The sequence below is a fragment of the Callospermophilus lateralis genome, unplaced genomic scaffold, assembly GCF_048772815.1.
Source record: "Callospermophilus lateralis isolate mCalLat2 unplaced genomic scaffold, mCalLat2.hap1 Scaffold_1036, whole genome shotgun sequence".
Taxonomy (NCBI): domain Eukaryota; kingdom Metazoa; phylum Chordata; class Mammalia; order Rodentia; family Sciuridae; genus Callospermophilus; species Callospermophilus lateralis.
In genome coordinates, this window is record NW_027510552.1 from 259,537 (window position 1) to 280,686 (window position 21,150).

General features: G+C 33.9%; 1 pseudogene; it reads left to right on the plus strand.

Annotated features, from left to right (window-relative positions):
• The first annotated feature begins 191 nt into the window (after window positions 1-191).
• On the plus strand, window positions 192-20,536 carry LOC143388070 (developmentally-regulated GTP-binding protein 1 pseudogene; annotated as a pseudogene).
• Window positions 20,537-21,150: the final 614 nt, after the last annotated feature.

Genomic DNA, 21,150 nt, shown 5'->3' on the forward strand with positions numbered 1-21,150 from the left:
TTGAGGTGGGTGAAAAGAGAAATCTTACTAGGATTTAATAATAGACTCTCAGAACAGCCTAGGGCCTCAAAAGTGTGGATAGAATAAAATTACAAAATTTAAAAAGGAAGAAAAAACTCACAATTGGTGCTGGCGGCCTCTGATGCAGATCCACAGCAGGTAAATCAAAGAGGAGGACTGAGAAAACCCGCATGTCAGGGGGCACCGTGGAGTATCTTAAAACAGAGACATCGGTGATGGAAGACATTGTTGAACAAATCCAGTGGGTAAGCTGCACTATGTTCTCCTGTTGAAAAGCACTGCATGTCTCCAAAGAGCCCACACACAGCCAAGATAGCCATCTGCCATTACCTCCTGCAGAGCTACAATGGCCAACAGGTGTAGGTATTGTAATTCCAGCTGGGTCTGATAACTTAACCAATCGCCCACCACATGGCCTAGGGGGCGACTAGAAAAACCAGGTGAAATTCAGGCATGCAGACTGTTGTACCCAGGAAAATTTGAAAAAAAAATGTTTATAGTTTGAAACTAGAAGGGTTTATAGTTTGAGAGTTTGAAACACTCAAACACAAGATATTCCTGGTATCTCCCACCCTTTTAGTCTAGCAGTTCACAGGACTAGCTGGGAAGGATTAGGAACTTGATGGGGGCGTGGGGGGAGTAAGGCAGTGAGTGAATGTGTGCTTCAGGACTGAGCCCAAGAAGTCTAGAAATACAGGAGCTAAAGGTGGTGGAGGAGGGAATGACTGGCTCCTGGCCGCATGAGCAGAACCCAGGAGAGACTCCAGGGGAACAGACTCCCCGCATGGATTGGAAGCATCCAGGCTCTGAGGTGTGCTGATCTGTGAAGTAAAAGATGATGTAAGTAGTGAAATCAGAGAGAAAAATCCAAGAAGTGAAAGATCAGTTCAATAAGAAGATAGAAATCCTGAGGAAAAAAACAATTGGAAATTCTCAAAATTAAGGAATCAGTAAATCAAATTCAAACTCAATGAACTCAAGTGGTCCAGCAGACTAGACTACTTAGAGGATAGAATTTCAGGCAACAAAGACAAAACATATAATCATGAAAATAAAGTTGATCATGGAGAAAAGATGTTAAGAGACCATGAACAGAACTTTCAAGAAATATATGGGATAACATGAAAAGACCAAAGGTAAGATTTGTTAGGATAGATGAAAGTTCAGAAATACAAACCAAAGAAATGCACAAATTTTTCAATGAAATAATAAAAAATTTCCCAAATCTTAATATTTAAATGGAAAATCAAATAGAGGAGACTTACAAGACTCCAAATATACAAAATTACAACAGACCTACACTGAGGCATATTATTATGAAAATGCCCAACATGCAGAATAAAGATAAAATTGTAAAGGATGCTAGAGAAAAATTACCAGACACATTTAAAAGGAAACAAATCCAGATCTGAGCTAATATTTCAACCCAGACCCTAAAAACTAGGAGGTCTTAGAATAATATGTACCAAGCTCTGAAAGAAAATGGATGCCAACTATGAATACCGTACCTGGAAAAATTAAGCTTCCGATTTGATGATGAAATAAAAACCTTCCACAATAAACAAAAGTTAATGAAACTCATAACTAGAAGCATGCACTATAAAACATACTTAATAAATATTTCTTGAAGAAAAAATTGAAAACCAGCAAAAGTGGGAACTACACTAGAAGAATAGCCAATCAAAAAAGAAACTAATTCAAATTAAAAAGCAGAAATAAATCCAAATAAAAGGTAATCAAAAATTCTCAATAATAACACGGAATGTAAGTGGCCTAAACTCATCAAGGAAAAGACATAGACTGGAGGATTGGATTAAAGAAAAAGACCCAACAATATGTTGTCTCCAAGAAACTCACCTGATAGGCAAAAATATCTACAGACTGAAGGTAAAAGGACAGGAAAAAAAATATCATTCACATGGATCATATAAACAAGCAGGGATTTCTATCCTCATATCAGATTAATTGGACTTTAAGCCAAAGTTAATCAGAAGTGACAAAGAAGACCATCACATACTGTTTAAGGGAACTTTACATCAACAAGACATAACAGTCATAAATATTTAGGTCCCTAAAAATGGAGCATCTATGTACATCAGACTAACACTTTTCAATTTTGAGAATCAAACAGACCACAACACAATAACAGTGGGTGAGTTTAATGTGTCTCTCTTATCACTGTATAGATCATGCAAACAAAAATTTAAAAAGTAGGGATAGAACAAAAAATACAATTAAAAGTTTATACTTAATGGAAATATGTAGAATAATTCATCAATAACTGAATATACTTTCTTCTCAGCAGCACATGGATCATTTTCTAAAATACACCACATTAAGTAGGAACTCCCAATTATTGGTGATTTAAACCAACAAAAATTTGTTTCTCCCTCTCTCACATTCATTGCTATTTGGTTGGGGCTGTCTTCCCATTGTTCTGCCCCTTAGATCCAGGTTGATGGAGGAGACACCATCTGGAATGCTGGTTGTCCCCATAGCAGAGGGAAAGAGACTGGGGCACTTCACATACAGCTCTTCAGGCTTTCAAATGGAAGTGTCACACATCATTTCTACTTATCTGCTACTAACCAAAGCAAAATACAAGTCCCACCTAACACAAAGGGAATTGGAAAGTGCAATTCTAACATCAAACATGAAAGAGAACTGGAATCATTTGGTGGTCCTCATTTCAAAAAATGATGTCAGTTTGATCTTTATTACTTCCGTTTTGTAGATTAAAAACTTGATATTTGAGAAATCTGGTAACTTTTTCAGTATCACAGGACATTCATGAAGCAATGAACTGTGTTACAAGACAGATTTTACAGTGTATCTTACAATAAATTTACATGGATAAAACTCAGTTGTCAAGGGAAAGTACAATGAAATTATTTTCACATGTGTTTTATTGTCTTCATTTCAAAAGGATTTTTTTTCCAGGAACCAGATTGTTTAACCTTGTATTGATATATCTCAAATAGTCTACCATCACATCTATAGGTCCTACTTATTGAATTGATTCAGTCTTTTTAAAGAAATGTAAGAATTTCCAGTGGAATAGGCTTTAAATTTGATATGTTTTTACTAGAGTTCTAAAAAAAAAACTATAAAACATGATATTGTTTGTCAAATATGACAGCTACTTTTATAAATCTACATAAACATATTTACATATACTATCTTTTAATGTGTATTTATATATAAAACTGTTGAGTTCTATTTTAGCATTATGATTTTATGAAAGCAATTATTTTCAATTATTTTAGCATATAAGATAGCAATGAAACAAATAGAATTTGATGAAATTGAACATGAATTATACTACCTATAGGTTAAATACAAATAACAGGAAATATCATAAATTAATCATCAAATTTTTATATCCTCTGATTATTTATGTGTTCAATCTATTTTCATTTTGCCAGACGAGAAATCATTATAATAAAAAAAAACACATATCCAGGCATTCAGAATAAATAATAATCTAACCAAATATGGGTTAAATTTTAAAAATGTTAAATGCTTTGCCATTTTATTGTGAATGCAAAAAGAGAGAGAGAAAACATGTACATAAAATGAAAATAATATAAATAAGAATGAACATAAGAAAAATCAAAAACTTGTTTTTAAGAAGATAAAATCTACACAGGGAGATACAATTAACTTGCATGAATGAACTAGATAATACTATACTGATAAATGTGTGGAAGGAATTTCAAAAGTCAAGAAGAGGAGTTCAGAGAGTGAGGGGAGATGGATTGTGACAACCGTTTTACTGTCTTGAGTCATAGTTGCCTGTATCATTTAGGACAAGTGGTTAAATCAGCACAGACTCTAAGTACAAAGAGTTTTATTACCTTCATTTTGGTAGAAATAGAAACTCTTTACATTTCTCATTTAAGTGGCTTAGTCATTGTAAAATCACTTAAAATGAAAAATCTAGAAGTAAATGTTAGAAAAGGTATAGTATATTTCAATATTAAAACTGCAAATGAAATATGTGATCAAAAACATGACTTTATGAACTGATTCTGAGAGTATAACCTGGTCCCCATGAACCTGAAAATCTGAGTGTGTGTAAATTCCCAAACAAAAGCTGAACATCTGACCCCTGCAATGATAACAACTGATAACTATGATTCAAGGCATCAATTATTGAAATGGAAATTTTATGTCATGAATAATGAGCACAAATTTTGAAGAGATAATGTATTATACATAGACAATTGAGGATAATTATCCATCTGCTAGATCATAAAATCCCATCAAGCTTAATCTATGAACATAGAGTATAATTTTGACTCAATGAAAGGTTATTATAACCAATCATTCTACTACTCAATTTTAGAATTTTTTTGTAGCACTTTATATAAGTGATCCAAATGGCATTAAAATTTCTAGTTACATGAAATTTGTTACCTTCAATGTACAACAAGAAAAATGTCTGAAACCAGAAATGGGATTTTTAAAAACACTCATAATCAGGAAATTCTATATTCCCACCAAGATAAGCATATATTGTTTCTTTTATTATTATAAGGAATTTCAAAAAAAATTAAGTAATATGCAAAATTAATGTACTGACATAAAAAATCCTTCCCTGTAAAATTTGTTAACCCTTTTGTTTCTAGTAGTGTTCCCCATACTCTATCATAAATTAATTCAATCTTACAACTTCAAACTTAAGAAATCAATTTCACACCTAAAAGACCAAGTAGAAAACAATTCCTTATTTTTTTATCAGGAAACTAGAAGTTTCTTATAATTAATTTCAATCTTCAGAGGTTAATAGCCCTGGATTGCTTTTCTTTCTCTATGGTGTACTGATCCAAGATAGAATAGCACCTTTCTGTGTCAAAGCATGATGGAAAAAGGTCACAATCTCCAGTCAGTGGCATCCCAGTGTTTCTTAAATATTTGGCAATTACAGAATTTTTAGTCTCAACTACCCTTTACACTTCAGAAGATTTTCTTGACTAAGATCTCTCATTCTTTAGCTTTCATTTTGCTCAATATCTTTTGTACTTGTTTGTAATAGTATCAGCAAACATTGACAAAGCCTTTACAATGTGATAGCAGAGTAACAACTGAATTACATGTGCTATTTCTCCTAAGTAGCTATGATTCCATTTTGCAGATAAAGGGAATGACAATAAAGGTTTAACAAATTTTCCCTACTTACCACTGTATTGAGCTTACAATTAAATGTGCTTGTGTATATGAGTTCCCACCTTATATGATTCACAAATGATTGATTTTATTTGCATAAGGTATGATAACTTACATGTCATTAAGTATTTTTATTTGCTCAAAACATAACCAGAAAAAAGACCTACTTCATTCAATGTTATCTTATATAGTTAAAATTATTAGAACCCATGAATTAATTTTTTTGTCATAATAGAGGAATCTAATATTTCCATTAAATCTAATCCATATGAGAATTTCATCTCTCTCTCTCTCTCTCTCTCTCTCTCTCTCTCTCTCTCTCTTAATTTTTTATTTATTTTTTATTTTTTATTTTTTTGTAGCTGCCAACTTTGTTTTTTTTTTTAAAGAACATTCCCTGGAGGAGGAGAGTGGATTTCATCTTTGTGTCTAAAATAAATATTAGGAGACCCTAATAAGCAAAGAAGCTTTCATGGCAGTTAAAGCTCAGCATCAATTATCTAGAAATAAAATAATAATAAACTATTTTCACATTGTCATCTGCAGTACTAATTGTACTAAAAGAGGATCTGCTAGGCACATTCGTGCACATCGGACATCCCAGCAACTTGGGAGGCTGAGCAGAAGCTGGCAAGTTATAGGCCACAGTGAGCAATTTAGTGAGGCCCTAAGCGACTTATTGAGCACCCGGGTCAAAAATTTAAAAATAAAATAAAAAGGGCTGGAGAGGGAGCTCAATGTAAAATGTCTCTGGATTCAAGCCCCAGTACCAAACAATAAAAAAATAAAAAGTATCCACTGCGGGGGGGTGGGGGGGTGGGGGGGTGGGCAGAGCAAATTGAATCCTAACTTACCAATTTTGTAAGAAATAATTTTTCTGTGCAGTATGGAGAATTCTTGGAAAACTTAGAATGGAACCACCATTTGACCCAGTTATCCCACTCCTCTGTCTATACCTAAAGGACTTAAAAACAGCATTCTACAGGGACACAGTCACATTAATATTCATAGCAGCACAATTCACAATAGCTAAACTGTGGAACCAACCTAGATGCCCTTCAGTAGATGAATGGATAAAGAAAATGTGGTATATATAGTCAATGGAATATTATTCAGCATTAAAAAAGAATAAAATTATGGCATATGCAGGTGAATGGATGGAGTTGGAGGATATAATGCTAAGTGAATTTAGCCAATTCCCAAAAACCAAATGCTGAAAGATTTCTTTGATTTAAGGATGCTGATCCATAATATAATGTGTGTGTCGGGGTGGGGGATTAAATGAACTCTATATAAGGCAAAGGTGGAAAGGGGAGGAAGGGGAAGGGAAGGGGAATAGGGATAGGAAAGACAGTGGAATGAGATGGTCATCATTACCCTGAGTACATGTACGAGGGCATGAAGGATGTGACTTTACTTTGTATACAACCAGAGATATAAAAAAGTGTACTCTATATGTATAATATGAATTGTAATGCATTCTGCTATATATAACAAATTAAAATTAAAAATAATAATTTTTCTGTTATAAAATAGATATAAACATGAAAAACACCCATTATGAAGGAAATAGAGAGGAAAAAAAATAGTGACATTTGAAGAGTGCACATTTTTTAAGAGTTACGTTTATCTTATTCAAGCATTTGTGTTGCAAGGAATCAGAGTTTACTCAGCTAACAAAAAGGGATGCTTTTTTGAGTACTTGGCAAGCAATCTTATACATATGAAGTAAGGTAAGGAATTATGAGACGTGGTTCTGGGAGTTGAAAAACAGAAACTAGGTCAGTGATTTGCTAACAAACATGCTTTGTAGCATTTTCTATAAATATTCCTGCCATAGCAGCCTTTAACTATCATCTCAATCATGGAGTTGAGACTGGAAACCCAGAAGCACACCATTACATTATATACCAGAAGTTCACCAATACATACAGTATTTCTACAATTTAGATACAATACACATGAATGATCTAAAGAACAGATAATAGTATAAAAGAGTAAAATAATTGGGAACTATGAGTTTGTAGTATATATTTGTTTCAATACATTGTATTTATGTACTTTAGTTTTTAGTAATGTGTGGTTTGATAGCCAACTTATTAAATACCCGAACATTTAATAATCAGCTCTTTTGAGTCAGTTCAAATGAGCTCTACTATACCACTAAACTAGGGTCCTTCTATTTCTTACTCCCTCCTCTTCTCTCTCCTCTTTCTCCATCTCTTTAGCATTACATTCCCCCTTCTTTTTCTCTCTCTCCTCCCACACCTTCCTTACCTACTGATGGCTGGTCTATTCTGCTTACCCAAAATTTCTACTTCCCGTAATTAGTTTGCCATGGCTTTAAATTCAGATCAAATGCTACATTAAGTTTCAACTTTAGAGTTCATAAGGCACAAAATACAGCGTAACCTAATGTTTTCTCCTAAAATTCCAAAGGAAAAATACAATTTATTCTTCACTCTGCAATAGATACTTGTATTCTAGATTGATCATTCCTGTTCATAAGTGGGAGTATCATATAAATAAATAATGACCTGTCCTTTAATAAAGTTTTTCCCTTGGGGGGAAACTTGTACTGAAGTAAGATATGACTGTGGTAAAAGTTACAAATATATCTGGACCTACCTTTGTTTTCCTGAGAAAAGTACAAATTTTCATGCAATAAAGCTAAGTAGATGACCACTCTCATTAAAAAAGTAAAAATTATTTATTTGAAATAAATAATTAATAATTTAACTAAAAGAGAACCACTGAAATATTTTTATTTCCATGACACATGTTCAAAAGAAAAAGGTTAATTATTTGTTTTAAAATTGTTTTTACACAATAGATAACACAAAGAAATTGTTAATAACTATCTGCTTGTTACAAGAGAAAACTATTGCTGGTCAAATTGTAAATGTTTGTGTATCCTATAGTTGAATCATTATATCCTATTCACAGACCAGTGTTGAAGTATGAACTATGCATGTGAATAATAAAAAATATGTTGGCGATGGTATTTTTTAGCCCATGTACCACTGACATGAATTACTCCATGATTGAGGGTCAGTAAAGACAATTGTTTCACATTTCAGCCTAAACAATCAACTAAAGGCAATGAATTTCACTTGGACATAGTCTGATTCTTTAAGGCCAGACTGATCATGAAAAATCCAAGTGGTTTTGAATATGAATTCACCACAGTAATATGACAGCAATTTCCTACAGAAGCATGTGGTCTTATGATTTTTTGATTATATAGTACTCTAGCAGATTTTAACTTTTTCAGCATAGAATGAAGAAAAACAATGAAGATGACCAAGATAATGAATTTTAAGTTATTTTTCTTATCTAATTGTGTGTTCAGTTTAACATAACAAATTTGCTATTCTTTAAGTTTAGTATCTCTTCTAATTCGCAGGCTCTCTTCATTAGAATCACAGGGTGGTAGGCAGATGGGAGGAGGGCCTGATATGCATCCTGGGCTACCTTTGAAGGCCTACTTACTGAATCAGAATATTTATGGTTCCTTCTACCTCCCTCTCATTCTCACTGCCTGGGGAAGTGAATGTGATCTAAGCATGAATCACAGAAAGAAATAGTTTCTCCTCCCCAACCCTTCCACCTACCATCTAGTTCATGGTGTGCTCCTGAACCCAGGTTTCGTTGAGAGTTTTTCTTTTCCAGAATGACTAGAAATAGAAATACTTATGCCCTTCAGTGGAAATTCAAGACTGTGACCTTAGGCTCTGGACTCATCATGACAATTATACCAGAACACAGTATACAACCGAATACATTCAGGTTACTCAGACTCACATTACCTTGAGATTTGGTCAGCGACCTCAATTCCAGATTGAGTTACCTAGAAAGCCAGGCCAAATGTATTGGGTCTTTCCCAAAGATTGTGCTACTTGTCCATTGGCATTTTGTAAGACCTTTCTGGAAGATCTCCATCACTGTGTACAAATGAAAACGAACCACAGTGGTTCTATAGGCACAGTGTTGTATTAATCCATTTAAAATCAAAGTTCTTTCTCAGTTTAACAAATGCAACAGTCTGATGAGATTCATCTTAGACTCAACCACATGCAATTTACATAATCAAAAAGACAGAAAATGGGGATTTTTTCATTTTCCCCATGAATAATAGACAGTACTTCCTTTACATTTCTGAAATTGCAGAGACATTTTTAAAGTGATTTTTTTTCCTAAATAAGTCTATTTCAAAGGCAATTTACACCTCCACTTCTTGAGAAAACTTTGTGTAACTTAGAAAGGAGAGTTTTTACTGATTGCATTCCTCATTTAAAAAAAGAAACAAAGGTTAGTTACCATTTAAGAGCATGCACATATATCTACTATTTATAGAATTAAAGCATATGTATATATACCATTCATTCTTCTTATTTGCTTGTTTGACCAGCATTTTTATGTAATTAAATGTTATTACTGAACTTTATTCTAACAATTACATAATTTGTTTTCATCATTCATTGTAGAAGTATTTAATGGATGTTCACTATAATGGCTCATGATACCCACTGCCTTCAGGGGAAATAATAAGAAAGGCATGACCTAATCTTCAAAGAGCAAGCAGTTGATATATGTGTTCTTTGGGTAAGCTTTGATTTATAGAAAATAATGTAGGGGTGGCCCTTTAAGCCAATATTCAAAAAAACTATTTATAAATTTAATACAAAATTAGTGTTTTAGCTTTTAAATCATCCAACAAATACTTTCTTATCATTTATAGACCTAGTAAAAATGTTACAACTTCCAATATAAAATTAGAAATAAAAAGATCACTCACTAAATTAAAACTTTATATTGGGAACTCAAAACAAATCAGTTAGTGTCTCTATTGTGCAAATTTTTATTAAGCATTAATTATACTTAAAATATAAAATAAAATATACAGATTATACCTACAAATAATAAAAAATAACATTATTTCTAAGGATATGATTTAATTTACAATTTCCATATTTGTTATAAATATTGATTTCAAATATATGTAACACCATGTGAATAACTCTCATCCAAATTCATCAAAATTAGACTGTTTTCTGTTAGTGTGTAGATTTCATACAAATCATTAAAAATTCTCGACACATCACAGGATTTATCTTTTGTCTGACTCAATAGGAACAAGCAGAATCTAATGTTTGTTGGATAAATGAACCAAAAAACTGAAAAACATTACAAATGATCTTCATGTCCTAAGGTAATATTTATATATATATATATATATATATATATATATATATATATATATATATATATATATATATATATATATTTATAAAATATATAATATTTTTTGAGTCTTTATTCAAAAGTCTGAACTCCCACTAAAACTTTTGCTGCTGCCCTTGACTTCTTCATTTGCATTTCTTTGGTTCTTTTTAACATTTGTGATTCTTACGTCTATAAAGATCCAGTATTGTACTTTTATAGAGTCCTTCATGTCATTTTTTTAATAATCTTTTGATTCTCTTTTCTTATTTGAGCATTTATACTTTTTTCCTTTTTTAAATTTTTTCCCCCACATTTTCCCTGCTTGGTGGGATCACAACTTATATAGCTATTAAAATGATACCATGCTAAATTATTTTACTTCACATGACTTGGTTCTATAACATTTTTCATGCTCATACCAGACAAGCAAGAAAATAGACAATATCAGTAAAGGAAAATGTACTGTGATAAAGGAAGTTTGTCTTCTCCACAGAATATATATTAGGAGCAGCTGCTCACCCTGACTTAATGGGGAAATATAGTGAGCTTAGTTTTATCTTAAGAGCAGGTATCATGTAGTCAGTAAACCAACAGAACTACAATTCAAAAGTGAAAGCAGGGCTGTAGATAGTGGGAGCCAGCTGACTAGGGAATTAGAAAGACTTTCCTGGAAGGATTGAAGTACCCTCTGGGGTAGGATACTGTGAATTTGAAGTGGCCTAGATAAATCCAAATGTCTCCAGCAGTATTTACCTTCCCTCGTATCTCTATGGAGGTTGTGACCAGCTGAATTCATCCTTGTGAAACATTATGCTATTCCATTACAGTGACAGAACAGCCAGGTAACAGGTGAGATGATGCTGTCAGGTACTGATGCATGAAATTAAGCTGATGAGGGAAAACAAAGAATATAGGATGTAACTATTGGGGAAAAACAAATCAAGGTTTTCTCATGGTTTTCATGAGATCAAAGAAAATTGTATGATAGAAGAGAGAGGCAAACAGTAGGATAGGAGTTCGCTGCTAGAAACAAAGGTGTCTGAATTTCCTATAACAGGAATGAACTTCTGTGATGCCCGGTTTTGACATTGATATATAGCTCTGGCAAAAGTAGATGACTAACATGGGTGCATGCGGTTATTAGAGTAAGCCACATCAAATAACTGAGGGGCTAAATTTGCCCAATATTGTTATGCTAGATTTCAGTCAACCCAAATGATCATCAGCTAGAAGCTCTTAATGGGTTTCCTATATTGTATTGATGTACAGATTTAATATCCCCAATATGAAAATGCAAAGCCAAAATGCTCCAAAATATGATTGTTGACATGACTCCATAAGTTAAAAATTCTCCACCAATAGATTTTATTTCATGCACAAAATTATTAAATACATTGTACAAAATTACCTTCTGGGTAGTCATAAAAGTTGACTGTGAAGCATGAATGACTTGTTTTTAGACTGTGTCCCATTCCCAAAATATTTTATTGTATTCACACAAAATTCCTTTAAAAATAAGTGCTGGGTAAAAATGTAGTAACATTTTTAACATTCCAAATTTATCCAATTTTTGAGTAGTAATTTTTGAGGACTCCTTCTTCATACATTGGGTTATAAAGTGTTAAATAATATTTGATAATACATTGGTAACTAAATACATCATTTTAATTTATACTTCTTTATTCATTAATAACATTTCCCATATCAAGTAGTTTACTTGTTCAGGTTTTATACCTATTTGGTTTTTGAGGCTTAGTTTGTGGGGGTGTGGGTGAGGGAGGCATGCACAAAATACCATCAGTACTTATTAATAATGCTTTACATATATTTTTGAAGTTGATTGGCTCTTACATTTTTATGATTTTAGCCTATAGTTTTGATGGCACATGCACATAAGAGTACATATACATATATGCATATATGTTTTTAATCTGGTGTTAAGACACTTTCAGATCTCCTTTTTCTGAACTATTTATTACATGATCACATGTACTACATTTTACTTCAATTCATTATAATGATTTTAATTAAAATGTTAAAATGTACAAATATTATTTCTAATAAATGATGGTTTTTATAGATTTTATTATGCTGCTTTTAAAAAAATATGACTAAAATCTCTGATTAATTCTGTATTGTGCTGATGCTCTTTGAGTAAATATCATTCTAGAAAAAAATATTAGGATCACTTTCCTTAAGTGAAAAAGATATGTATGTGTTAAATACTCACATATTATTCTTATTTGAAATGGAATTAATTAATGGGGATTCAAGAGTATATGAGAATGGGATCTATGGTCTTTTTTTCTATTCTTGTTTTCCAGGAAGTCAATTGTTACAATAAGAAAAAGTAATCTTGAAGTTGTTTTCTGAATTGTTAGTAGAATCATCAACCCAATTTTTGCAGTGGCATTTACTTGATATTTTTTTCAATATTTTAATATTACCCAGATCTAAAAAACAACACCATACCTGAGTTGTTATATTTTTATTTTATTTTTTTTGGTTTAAAGTTGAAGACTTCCAGGGTGCTAAAACGATTCTTTACTTTTATGGAAGCACTCAATGAACAGGAAAATAGGTTCTTGGCAAAGTATATAAATCCTGTTTATTGTTAATATCTTTTTCTAAATAAAAATTTTAAGAAAGTAGTTATATAATCTCTAAAAACAATAAAAATGTATAGTCTAATAACTATGAACTAGCCTTTTTTTAAGTGGTTACTTATTTATTGTTTTTATTTTTGCAATTCTGAGGATCAAATCCTGGGCTTCTCACATGCTACACAAGCCTATACTACTAAGCTACACCCAACCCCTCAATTTACATTGTTAAAATGAAGTTAATCACATAGTTATTCAATTTTCATGAACAATCATTATGAAAGAAATGACTATTTTCTGCTCATATTTCAGTCAGCCTAGTTCACAAAAAAGAGAGTAAACTTTCTAATACTTAGCATTTTATTTATAAGTAATTTGCTTAAAATAATTTTTGCATATCTTACTTAATCTAAAATATTTGATTCTTAGTAAAATAAGACTAAAAGTTTAAAAGTCTGAGTGTTACTGAAATAATCATGAAATTAATTGTTTCATATTAGTTAAATGAATTTCTATTACTAGGATTGTATGTTCTCTTCAAGGGCATGCTTAGGAATGATGTTATTTTTAGGACCAGTATATAGTTTAGATGAGGAAGATCATTTACTGGTTGACCTACAAATGAAGCATCAGTGCACAGACCAGTCCCATAGTTTATTCTGATTTATTCTATCCTAATCTACTCTATTTACTCTATTGTAATTTTCTTCCCAAAAGTATTTTTCTTCAAAATTGTGGATAACTTTAATGCTTCATTTTTATTAGAAAAAAAATCCCTTACTTTTTTTTAAGAACTGTGTATCTCAAATGTAACTTTCCTCTGATGTCTTCTAGGCAGGCTAAGTCTTATCATCTTTCATAACTCTTCTTATAATTGTCCCTCTGTTTCAGTGAAAGTTTACAAGACCCTTCTTAATCCTTCACTCTAGGACAGAATTTTATTTATTTTTATTATGCCAATAATATTGTGAAGAAAAAATAATATTCTGTCAAATAAATGCATAGGTATGTGTATACACTTTTTCTTACCTTTCTTCCTCTTCCATCTATCATTTTTAATATAAAATTTATTTCAATAGCATAAATGTTTTTACATCTTTATAGAAATAATATACTTTATAAAATTATCTTCATGATTATCTTATATATTGAACTTTCATACACTCCATTTCAAGACCTTATGTACTCCCCTCAAACCCTCATCACCATATCCCCATACTCATTTTCATAAAAAGTCTCTATTTTACTTAAGAGAAAGAAGAAGAAGAAAAGCAACAGAAGAATTCCTGCCATTTCTGAGCAAAACAATTTAAGAATCCTCTTTTATTTCAAAATATATGCTCATTCCAGGCTCCTGAGTAAGACCAACACCTTCACACATCCCAGAGATCCTATCCTTTGGACCTACTTGAGGATATAATTATAACAGTTCACTCCTCTCCAGAAACATCAGATTCTCTCTTTTTGGATTATTCTCATCATCATATGCACTGTTTAATTTTCTCCATCTTAAAAATATCCTTCTTTGGCCAGGTACTGTGTAATTACAGGCACATCTATAATCCCAGTGGCTCAGGAGGTTGAGACTGGAGGATTAAGAAGATATACAGTCAATCAACAAATATATGAAAAAGTATTCAATATCTCTAGCAATTAGAGAAATGCAAATCAAAACTACTCTAAGATTTCATTGCACTCCAGTTAGAATGGCAGTTGTTAAGAATATAAACAACAATAAGTGTTGGTGAGGATGTGGGGGAAAAAGACACACTCATACATTGCTAGTGAGACTGCAAATTGGTACAGCCAATATGGAAAGCACTATGTAGATTCCTTGGAAAACTTAGAATGCAACCAACATTTGACCCAGCTATCCCACTCCTTGGTCTATACCCAAAGGACGTAAAAACAGCATTCTACAGGGACACAGTCACATCAATGTTTATAGCAGCACAATAACTAAACTGTGAAATCAACCTAGATGTCCTTCAGTAAGAATGGATTTAAAAAAGTGGTATATATTGACAATGGAATATTTTTTTTTTTTTTAGAATTTTTTTTTTTTTTTAATATTTATTTTTCAGTTTTCGGCAGACACAACATCTTTGTTTTGTATGTGGTGCTGAGGATCGAACCCGGGCCACACGCATGCCAGGCAAGCGCGCTACCGCTTGAGCCACATCCCCAGCCCGACAATGGAATATTATTCAGCATTAAAAGAGAATAAAATTATGGCATTTGCAGGTAAATGGATGGAGTTGGAAAATACAATGCTAAGTGAAGTTAGCAAATCCCAAAAAAACAAATGCCGACTGTTTTCTCTGATTTAAGGATGCTGATTCATAATGTGATTGGGGTGGGCATGGAAAGATTAGATGAAATCTAGATAGGGCAAAGGGGAAGGAGGGGAAGAGAGAGGTTATGGGGTAGGAAATATGGTGGAATGAGATGGACATCATTACCCTAAGTATCTGTATGAAGACATGAAGGATGTGACTCTACTTTGTGTACAATAAGAGATATGAAAAATTGTGCTATATATGTGTAATATGAATTGTAATGCATGTGCTGTCATATATAACAAGTTAAAATTTAAAAGAATTTTAAAAAAGAGTTCAGAGTCATCTTTAGCAGCAGAGAGCAGCAAAGCTACTCAATGAGACCCTCTCTATAAATAAAATACAAAATAGCGGGGCGGGAGATGATGTGGCTCAGTGGTTCAGTGCCAAAGAATTAAATCCATTGTACCTAAACAAAAAATATATCCTTTGACCCAGTTTAATTTACATTATCCTATTGTTTTATTCTTTTCATAGGCAAAATGTTTCTCTCAAAAGGCAGCTATATTCCCTGTATCCAAACTTTATGTTGGTACGTACAATTCTAACATGGCCCCAAGTTTCCCTGGCCCTCTGGTGTATACAACTTCCATAATCCCTAGAACTACAAATGGGATGGATTTGTTTCTATATTAATTAGGTTGTTATATGGCATAATTAATGTTAAAATAGGTAGACAGTTCAGGTAAGCCAGAACACTTACATGAATCTTTTTGTTTGTTTGTTTTTGGTACAAGAGATTGAACCCAGGGGCACTTAACCACTGAGCCACATCCCCACATCCCCAGGCTTCTTTATTTTTTATTTTGAGAAAAATCTCTAAATTTCTTAGGGACTTGCTAAATTGTTGAGGCTAGCTTTGAACTTGCAATCCTCCTGCCTCAGCCTCCTGAGCTGCTGGGATTATAGGCATGCACCACTACTCCAAACAAAAAGGAGATTCTTATCTTAATCTGTGGCTTTAAAGAAGGACAAGTCACATGGAAAGGAATGCAGGTAGCCTCAAGGAGTTAATCGAAGTTGTTAGCTGATAGCCAGCAAGGAAACAGGGACTTCAGCCTGAAACCATATGGAGTGAATCTTGCCACAACCCTGTGAGTTTAATAGAAGCTGCAGATTAAAACATGTACTGGCTGATAGTCATGCCATGCAAGATATTTTATCTAGAGTACCATGAACTAATAAATAGATGTTGCTTTAATTCACTAAGTTTATGGTGATTTATTCCACAATAATAGAAAACCAATACCCTTCCCATTTTCCTTTGGACCATCCCAAATTATATTTAGAATCACCATTCCAACAAAAGATTATCAATTATCTTTCTATTGATCAATTCAATGCACAATATTTAATACTATCTTTCTAGAACATCAGCAACATTTCTTCAAATTGACCCCTTCCTCCTTTTCCACTGAGATGGAAATACCATCCCATGGGATACCATCCACACAGCTCTCCTCTTACCTCATCTGGTCTCATTCTGGCTCCCTCACACTTTTCTAACTTTGTTTCTGAAACACCATTCCCTCTAGTCTTTCTTTGTCCTTGTTCTATTCTCTTGTACCCCAATAAGTGGTTAATTATCTGTTGGTATGCTCCTTAGTAAATTACCTAAGAGGGTTGTGCTGACCTCATAACAGGGGTGGTTTGTTGATAACGGAAGGTCCTGGCAACCTGGTCACAAGAGAGAGAGCAACGTGATCTAGAACCAGCAGTTCCCTTAAGAGATTATAATTAACTGTGACTCAGGGAGGTTCTGACATACCAGGCCCCATTTTCCAGAAGTTTTTCTGCTTGGATAATGTTCCATTGGTTATAAGTACTACCTCCCCCAAGAGATTATAATTCTTTATGGGTTGGGGAAGGTTGGATATCCTAGTTCCCACTCTTTAGATGTTTGCTTGCCTGATAAAGCTCCCTCTGGTCTGTTTTGTGACTCATGGATTTTTCTTTCTTTCTTTTTTTTTTAAGAGAGAGAGAGAGAGAGAGAGAGAGAGAGAGAGAGAATTTTTTAATATTTATTTTTTAGTTTTCGGCGGACACAACATCTTTGTTTGTATGTGGTGCTGAGGATCGAACCTGGGCCGCACGCATGCCAGGCGAACGCGCTACCGCTTGAGCCACATCCCCAGCCCCTCATGGATTTTTCTTAATGCATATGTCTATTATGTCTTCCCTGAAAGTTAGTGCCCTTTCTTGTCCTTCCCTCTACCAACTGTTCATAGTTGACTAACCTACCTAACAAGAAAGGCTGAGATTCAAAGAGCTTTCTAAAGACTTCCTAAGACTAGGCAAAGGGAAAGGATATGTGGCTGTTGACCAAAACCATTTCCTTTTTCCCCACATTTCCCAAAAACCTCTTTGCTTCTCTATTCTCTTTTTGCTTTCTCAGAGAAGAGATGTCATGGGTGTTGCACAGAAGGCTCTGGAGAGCAGGTGATATACATCTATTCCTGACTCCATCTTCGGCAGTAGCATGTTGGTAGCTCAAAATAGGCCATTAGGGGAACTTTCACATCTTGAAACTAGGAACACGCTAAAAATCACTGTCCTTTGTGTGTGGAGAGCCAGCAGTCTGTGTTGCAAAGCATTTACAGAACACTCAACCCTACAAAATTCAACCTTCCAAATGCTTTCAATACTCAGCCAACCTCCAGTGTTATTCTTTGCTCCAAAAGAATATTTTAATTTTTCTTCTTTTACCAGTCACTCTTTTATAGACTATTATCAGATCTAGTGGCATAGCATATATTGCTTCTAATTCCATAATAGTTTTCAGCTCTTAATTTTGCCATTTTACTATTTTTTTTCTTGGATTTCAATATGCATATTGAAAGGTATATTGCTTATCATGCTTCCATGCCCTTCTTATCCTGAAGTCCCTGCTGTGATTTCTGTTTGTGTATTAGAATCCTCTTTCAAATATTTGGTCAAAGGGATGGGACAGTTGAAAGAAGAATGTACATGTATAATATATATCATATGTAAATAATTTTCTTTTCTATTAAAATCACAAATAATGAAACAGATCCCCTTTGAAATTAAAAGCAACTTCCTGATAACTGCTTTCATTTCCTCACACTGGGGACAGACACGAGAAAATTAAGGATGATGTATTCTCTCACACAGCCTAGCTAAATCTACTTTCATTATTTCCTACCTTTTGTTCCACTGTGCCTCCTCTTCTCTTATAAAAGGTTTATGTGTCCCTGAGCCCCTGAAGATGCCAATTTGACACACACCAAAAAGCTATTTTCTATATTCCTCAAACCTGGCTGTGAATGAACCTATTTTCTTGCCAACCTGACTTCCGCGTCTTTATGGAATGTTACAGGTGGGAAAGCCGAATGCTCCTGGTGTCCTTAAGATATAGCATGCCCATGGCGAATGATGATGATGATTAACTTAGTCAAAGGTTTACAATATGTCAGGCATTGCTTATATCACTTTACATTAAAAGTTTAATTCTCATGATGAAATAGTTATTATCATTAATTTATTTTATTTTAAATAAACTGATACAGAGAGATGCTAAAGAATTTTTTCAGGATGGACCCTTGATACTTAACCCGTAACAGTAGAATTGAGAACTCTTTCTTGTTTATTTGGAATGTTTTTAAGACATCTTAGTAGCAGACAAGACTATCACTTATTCTTTAATATTTCAATTAGAAAAAAATATTACTTATATTCAGTTTCATGGCAAAAAAGACATAAATTGTGTTTCTTAGGTTGTCTAGTTAATGAGGTGATAAAAATGTTTACTATTCAATATATGCTAAATATTACTCTTGCTCCTCATTGAGTTATTTATTAAAGGAAATTAGTAATGTAAACACACTTAAAATTAGTCTTTTCAAGTGTGTTACCTATAAGGTGTTTGATATCCAAGTATTCTTGTTAAACCTAATCTCACTCCATACAAAGATGGAAGGGTTACTTCACATTTTATTATTTATTAAACTCATCCTGTATTTTTTTTCTCATTCAATTTTGGAACCATCTGAGGCATGGGGCTAATTATTAAAGACCAAAAGTACTTGATCCTGGCCACCCCGACCCATCCCCACGCCACCTTGCCAGACTTGCCACCAAGAGCCGCACCTTAGTAAAAAACACAGAGATCAAAACTGAAATGGAGCATTCTCAACAAGGCAAAAGCATACTACCTAGGGATGCTCAAGACTTGCCTTGCTAAGCTTTGTAGAGATCTCATTACTCCAAAAGGTGGTGGTGGTGGTAGTCCAGGAGAAGGTTGTGACGTGGCCAAGACTGGTGATGCTGGAAATTTGGGGGGTTTGTGGGTTTTCCATCTGTGGGGAAGTCAACACTATTGAGTAACCTAGCTGGGGTATATTCTGAAGTGGCAACCTATGAGTTCACTACTCTGACTACTGTACCTTATGTCATCAGATACAAAGGTGCCAAAATACAGCTTCTGTAACTCCCAGGTATCACTGAAGGTGCCAGGGAGGGGAAAGATAGAAGCCATCAGGACACTGCAATGGCCTGAACATGCAATTTGATCTTGATTGTTCTGGATGTCTTGAAACCCTTAGGACATAAAAAAGTAATTGAAGAATGAAGAATTGGAAGGCTTTAGTATTCACTTGAATAATAAAACTCCCAACATTGGCTTTAAAAAGAATGACAAAGGAGACATTAATCTCACAGCTACATTCCCTAAGAGTGAGCTGGGTGCTGAAACTGTGAAGAGCATACTGGGACTTTGCGTAGTGATGCCACAGCTAATGGCCTCATTGATGTGATGGAATGAAACTGTGTTTTTATATCCCCTGTATTTATGTATTAAATAAGATTGATCAGCTTTCCATTGAAGGGTTGGGTAGCATCTATTAAGTGCCTCAGCGGGTAGCCATCTCTGCCCATCACTGCCGGAATTTTGGTGATGTGTTAGAAAAACAGCCGGGACTATTTGAAACTAGTGAGAATTTACACCAAACCCAAAGGCCAGTTACCAGATTATACATGTCCAGTAGTACTGCCTTACTCCAGGACCACTTGAAGGCTTTCTGCATGAAGAGTCACAAAAATCTTATCAAAGAATTTAAATATGCTGTGGTCTGAGGTCTCTCTGTGAAATACAATCTACAGAAAGTGGATAAAGACCATACATTGGAGGGCAAGGATGTCATTCCGATTGTGAGGAAATGAAACTTTTTCCTTCTCATCTGCAGGGGCCAACCACAGCAGCTTTCTCCATGAGTGAGCACCCTACTTTGCCCCTTCTGTCTTTAGGTAGCCACTGGATCAGAATACAGGGGTGGGAGATGGAGACCCCCAAACTGCAACTTCAGTTGCCTTACTTTGGTGTCACATTCTATATTGAAATGTCTAAAAGATCTGGTGGGCTTATTGGCTTTGTGCAAAGAGAAAAAAGAGAAAGAGTAGTAATTTCTAATATTTAGATAAGGATAAGATCTGTTTTTTCTTATTGAGGCAAGAAAATGTGCCTTGCATTATGGTTGTCTGTCTTTCAAATAACAGAGCTATCATTCTACTTTAGTAATACAACATATTTCACCTGCACAGTTTCAGTCACTACCTACCTACTCTTCTAATTCAAGTTACATTTTAATTCTGTAAAAACCGTCAATCCATCTATACTAATCATTCTAAAACAGAATTTATCATTTCACTCCTTCAATTAGAAACATTCAGTGATTTTGTCTCCTAACAAATTAAACAAAATTTCACAGCCTTCTATTATAGAGTTATTATAATACTACTTAAACCTTTCTACTAACCTTATCTGCCACAGGCTCTCA